We start from the raw sequence: 6,978 nt of genomic DNA, 5'->3' as shown, positions 1-6,978 counted from the left end.
TGAACCGTGTGCCCAACCACAAGGTTTTTGTTTCTTCTTTCCAAGATACCCGTTCTGCTGTGAGGCATATAAGGTGCAGAGAGTTTTGTGACTTGCTTCCATGTCTATCATATAGTCCTGAATCTTAAGTCCATGTACTTTGCCCAACCGTCGATCTGGATCGTAGTGTCCTTAATTGTTTTTACAACCTAACTTAGTTCTCAACCTCAAAACTTTAATATTCTTGAAACTTTTCAAAAAAGCAAGAATCAGACTTTGTGATTGCAATTAAGTATAAAATATGGACCATACCTTTGAATAGGTCATCAAAATAAACTGAGAAATATTCATATCCAACCTCAAGCTTTGGACATTCATTCGGTCCACAAGAGGCGAATGACGAGCATTAAGGTGACTTGTGCTCTAAAGACCTTTTCAGTAAAAAAAGATCTCGTCTCAATGATGAGCTTTGCTAAGTTACCTGATTCCTTTTGGGGACATGTATTAGAAACTGCTGTCTATATTTTGAATAATGTTCCCTTTAAAAGTGTTTTAGAAACACCTTATGAGATATGGAAAGGACGTAAAGGCGATTTACGTCACTTTAGGATTTGGGGATGTCCGACACACGTATTGGTACAAAATCCTAAAAAATTGGAACGTCATTCAAAACTATGCCTATTTGTAGGTTATCCAAAAGAAACAAAAGGTGATCTATTTTACGATCTTTAAGAGAATAAGGTATTTGTATCGACAAATATCACATTCTTAGAGGAAGACCACATAAGAAGTCATCAACCTCGCAGTAGACTAGTATTGAATGAAATTTCCAAAGACGCTACAGATAGAGCTAGTTCATCTACTAAAGTAGTAGATAAAACTAGTCCATCTGGTCAGTCACATCCTTCTAAAGAGTTGAGAATGCCTCGACGTAGTGGGAGGGTTGTTCATCAGCTTGACCATTAATTGGGTTTAACAGAAACACAAGTCATCATACCTGACGATGGCATAGAGGATCCATCGACCTATAAACAGGCGATGAAAGATGTGGACCGTGATCAGTAGGTCAAAGCCATGGACCTCGAAATGGAGTATATGTACTTCAATTCTGTCTGGGAACTTGTAGATCAACCAAATGATGTAAAAACAATTGGTTGTAAGTGGATCTACAAGAGAAAACGAGACCAAACCGGTAAAGTACAGACTTTTAAGGCTCGACTTGAGGCAAAGGGTTATACCCAGAGAGAGGGAGTGAACTATGAAGAAACTTTCTCTCCCGTTGCCATGCTTAAGTCGATTAGAATACTCTTATCCATTGCAACCTTTTGTGACTATGAAATTTGGCTGATGGATGTCAAGACAGCCTCTATAAACGGTGATCTTGAGGAGAGTATCTATATGGCTCAACCAGAGGGGTTTATTGCACAGGGTCAAGAACAAAAGGTTTGTAAGCTTCAAAAATCCATTTATGGTTTGAAACAAGCTTCTAGATCTTGGAAGATCAAATCTTATGGCTTTGAACATAATGTTGACGAGCCTTATATTTACAAGAAGATCGTCAATTCTACTATAGCGTTCTTAGTTTTATATGTTGACGATATTCTACTCATTGAGAAATGAAGTAGATTACCTAACTGACATCAAGAAATGGCTAGCAACACAGTTCCAAATGAAAGATTTAGGAAATGTGCAGTATGTTCTCGAGATTTAGATTATTCGAAACCGCAAGAACAGAACACTAGCCATATCTCAAGCAACTTATATAGACAAAATGTTATCTAGGTATAAGATGCAGAATTCCAAAAGAGGTTTGTTACCTCACAGATATAGAATTCATTTGTCAAAGGATCAATGTCCTAAGACACTTCAAGAGGTTGATGTATGCAATGTTATGTACTAGATCTGACATATGCTACGCAGTAGGGATAGTCAGTAGGTATCAGTTCAATCCTGGATATGATAATTGGACTGTCGTTAAAAATATCCTCAAGTATCTTAGGAGAACGAAGAGCTACATGCTCGTGTATGGTACTAAGGATTTGATCCTTACTGGATACACTTACTCTGATTTTCAAACTGATAAAGATGCAAGAAATTCTACATCGGGATCAGTGTTCATTCTGAGTGGAGGAGTACTAGTGTGGAAAAGTGTGAAGCAAAACTGTATTGCAGACTCCACAATGGAAGCTGAATACGTAGCTGCATGTGAAGCAGCAAAGGAAGTAGTATGGTTGAGGAAATTCTTGACAGATTTGGAAGTCGTTCCAAATATGCATCTGCCTATCACCCTATATTATGATAATTGTGGTGCAGTTGTGAATTCAAGAGAACCAAAAAGCCATAAGCGCGACAAGCATATTGAGTGCAAATACCATCTTATCTGGGAGATTGTACATCGTGGAGACGTTGTAGTGACCCAAATATCTTCTGAGCAAAACATTGCTGATCCTTTTACAAAGGCCCTCACGGCTAAAGTGTTTGAAGGTCACCTACAGAGTCTAAGTCTACGAAGTTTGTAAACTAGAACAAGTGGGAGAACTTTTGGGTATATGCCCTAGTTTATTGTATTCATATGTTTATTATACTCATATGTTTCTTTTCCTCACGTAAATTTAACTATGTATAATCCACTAGGATTTTTAGTCCAAGTGGGAGTTTGTTGGATTTTATGTCCTAAAACTCGTAGTTTGTAAATTGATAAACATATTCTGTTTTGTTTTTTGATAAAATTATTATTGAAATTGTAATCTTGAATCCAATAAACTAAGGTCCTGAGGCTATTTAATGTAGACTTGAACTTTATGTGATGGCATAAAACATGAATCAAGTTCGAGTATATAGCCTAAAATGGTCTATTGTATAGGGATAAGGTTAGGAGCCTTATTTTGGGGATATTATGGATGCGGTCTACTTTGTAGTTAGTACGAACGATGTGATCCTGAATCGTTCACATAGAGATATGTGAGTGGGGGCATCCTATGCAATGAGTTTGTATAAGACTGGACCACGACTTAGTCGCTTTTGCTTTATAACACCGTTTACTGTATAAAACTGACTAATTCAAATTTGATGACCTAGGTAACTCGATCTCAATCCTGAGCTAACTATGAACTCCTGTTTATTCAGGATTATCCTTAGATCTGCATGGGTGAGAGCAGCTCAACAACGCTGTCTCAATAAGCCTCCCATTTCAGGGGTAAGACCGAGTAAATAGCTGAGGACATAGGGTACAAGAAGGATTTCACTCCTACCTGTCTCTAGTGATAGTAGATAGGTTGTTCCCTTAAGTGCTGACTTCATAATTAGAACAAGGAGCCCCACCCTCTCACTAGGTTGAGAGGGACTCGATTTGTTGGTTGGACCACAAATCAATTGTTCTTTAGAGGTTCAGTGGGGCTGAAGGAACAAGAATTGTTCTCGGGGGTAAAACGGTATTTTGACCCAGCCAAGACCACGAACAACCTGTGAAAGATTGACTTACTAGTTATGGTTATATCAGATGGACAAAAATATATCTACAGTGAGGGGAGTGCAAGTACGGGACTTTAGTGGAATGACCCGTTAGTTAACAAATGTTGATTAATGTGGTTAAAGAGTTTTACCGGTTAATCTCATATTGTTGGAGCCCATGATCTGTAGGTCCATTAGGTCCCCCTGCTAGCTCATATGGATTAAACTTAGAACATTATGTTGGATTAATTCAAATTGTTCGAATTAGGAAAAGGGAGTAAAACCGATAAGTATATGCAATATCGCTATCAGTTTTTTGTATGGCACTTTATATTCAAATGTCATTTGAATTTTGAAAATATGAATGCAGATTCATGTTCGAGAGGTCAAAATTAGTCAACAAGGTAAAAACTGTAAAAGGTCAAAGGGTTGACTTTTTCGCTAGGGAAAGTCAAAGTTTGACTTTGACCAAATGGAAAAAGACCATTTTGCCCTTGACTAGAGTTAGTGGAATTATCCAACATTTTTGTTGGATAATCCCACTAACTTAAGTGGACTATGTATAAACATTATAGAATAACACATAGCCCACTTTGGTTTAGTGCTTTGTGAGGTGTTGATCTTTGGTGAGCTTTTATATGCATTAGATGCATGTAATTGTTTTATAAAAGGAAGTATTTTTTTTTTTAAATAAAAAGTTTTTTGCTTCTTCTAGTTGAATTTTATATATTTTATTTGGTTTCCAAATTCTCACCAAAACTCCATTTTTCTCACATGAACTTTGAACCTCCCTTTCTTCTCTTTTCATTCCTTCATTCACTGGGTCTCACAACCCGGTTCTGAGTCCAGAGAATAGCAAGGAAACTCCAGTGGTGGTTCGATAGAGTTCGGGTCGAGATTCAGCGAGAAAAAGCATTTTTCGGGAGCTACAAATTTTGTACATTATCCCTTTTAGTTTACCTTTTTTTTTTTCTTTTCATTTGCATGCTTATTTCCTTTTAATTATAGGCAATTAGAGTGTAATTAGATCCTTATTCCGCTGTATATGTCTCGTATTCCATCACAATCCCCAACATATTATACTCACACTGAATAATGTATAACATAACAACTATCTACATCTCCTTTAATAATAAGGTCCTCAATAATGTCTAAGTACATGTGAAAATAAATAGATATAAATAGCAATGACCCACAATCGCAACCCATTATATATAGTTCACCAAAATTTATAGATAGATATTGGATGATGAAAAAATTTACTCTGAATATAAAGCAATGAACCTCAAACTAATTCGGAATGGAATGTTGAAATGTTTAGTGGAAGTGTTTAATTAGTTTGGACCTTACAAGAAAGAAAACAAAGTATATTTAGATTAGGATGAAGGTAAATGCAAATGAAATGAGAATTAAACATACTATAACTTACGTTTTGATTAGGTTCAGAGTGATAAGAAGTTAAAACACCAAGAATGGATGGAGGTAGATCAGAGATGTAATCTAACAAAAGTAATAAACCACATTAATAAAATATCTGATTTATTATAAAAGAATGGAATGAAAGTGTATCTCTTTTAGCACAATCGTTCGACTCGTAACCACCCTTGTATGAATGTAAAAACATTGAGAAATTACGAGGGGGAGGGGGAACAAAAATATTACAAAAGGCAAAACATCCAAATGATTGAAGTCGGAAGTGAGGATAAAAAAAACAGAAGGGAAGATGGGAAGGACTCACCAACAACGTGTATCAGAGGAGGCAATAGAGATTTCTCGAGAAAATGTGGAGGAGGAAGACATGTATAAATAGAAGGGATACTTAAATGTGGTTGGTCGGGGGAGTTGGATGCACTTAAGGGCAGCTAACCTCATTAATTTTAGATGGTGAGTCCATTAAACAAAAAACAACTCCAAACGGTGCGGGGCCAAGCCTTTAGGTTTTTCAAATTTGATAAATGTTGATTGATCAAAAGTGTGAAATCAGGATTAACTAAAGCAGATAGGGTCAAGCCAATATTAAATGGGTGGTTGAGCATATTATTAAATATTTTTCAATGAATATTGCATTAACTAAAATATAATATATCACACAAAATTGCCAAAAAAAAAAAAAAATCCCATAAGCCTTAGGGATATGATTTTACTCTTTCATTTGAAGAAATCCAACTCCAATAAACAAAATCCACATATTGAAAGCAGAACAATCAAAACAAATATATTTTAATTCCAAAACAAAAACAAAAAAATCATAATTACTAAAAAAAGGAAATTCCAGCTCCAATAAATATTCAACATCAACTTCAATATATGATTCAGAAAACAAAAAAAAAAAAAGGATCAATTACTAAATCAAAACAAAAATAGATCACCAATGAACTGAAACAAAAACAAGATGATTTAGATGTATATGTTTTTTAATAATACAGATCAACGTACAACATAGAAACAAGAACAGATAGTGAATTAACTAAAGTGAAAATGGGAAAACATGAACTTTAATCCGACCTCAGATATTTTAATACGAATTTTGGAACACAAGTGACATATTGAAAAAAAAAAAATCATCATCACCCTCTGGAAAAAAAATGATAGAAGACAAACTTGTTGTAGGTTGTAAAGACGATTGAACCCCCCCCGGCAAGCTCCAATAAGGCAAATAACACACATTTTATGTGCGTTTCACCACCCCAAACTTAAGACTTTACTAGTCCCGAGCAAAGATAAGACGAGATCATAAAGAAGTTCTATATTAGTGTGTTAATGACTCATGCCTTAGAGAATAGCCAAATAGAGACCTACATATAAATAGTCAAGCAAGTCAATTGTTATCATCGTTCATGGCTAAATCAATTATCTCCCATGTGTGTGTTCGCAAGCCATATTCAATTTAAAACACGTGAACTAATAGTTGGGTTCAAGAAAGCTTCTCCAATTTCCCTCTACCCTGGCTCATGCACCAATCATCGAGCATCCACATTTTAAGAAAGTAATATGTCCACTAAGGTGCCTTAATACTAACAACAAAGGACCCTAAAGTTGCATTCTTTTACCTAGGGGCCCTAACTTTCACACATGTACTGCAAGGAATCGTACCTAAATAATTCCCAAGCATCTTAACTTATCACAGCAAAGGTAGCTCTTTTTACCCTATCCATGCATGCACATTACAAATTTAAACAATAAAAAGATTTTTCCTTTAAGCACATGAGTGTTGTTTTTTCAGAGGCAAACGTAATATTCTTTTCTTTTCCTCTTAGTCTAACATTACAAATCATCATGTACATCAACACTTTAAACCATGGGGTCTTTCGAGGTGACAACCAAATACACTTAACATGATTCTACTTTTAGTCAACGTTTCTAAACAAAGTGACTACGTGCTAATGATATGGGAGACTCAAAGAAGGACATAAATAGATTATACTCAAGATATTGCTATCATATTTTCACAATAAAGCATCAAATCATGCATATTCAAGTCTCATCATGGACAATCAACGTCAATAATACACAACAAAGAACTCTCATCATCTTCTCAAATCTCAATAA

The sequence above is a fragment of the Benincasa hispida genome, chromosome 10 (assembly GCF_009727055.1).
Source record: "Benincasa hispida cultivar B227 chromosome 10, ASM972705v1, whole genome shotgun sequence".
NCBI lineage: Eukaryota > Viridiplantae > Streptophyta > Magnoliopsida > Cucurbitales > Cucurbitaceae > Benincasa > Benincasa hispida.
The sequence above is the reverse complement of the archived record's forward strand: the minus strand, read 5'-3'. Positions refer to the sequence as shown.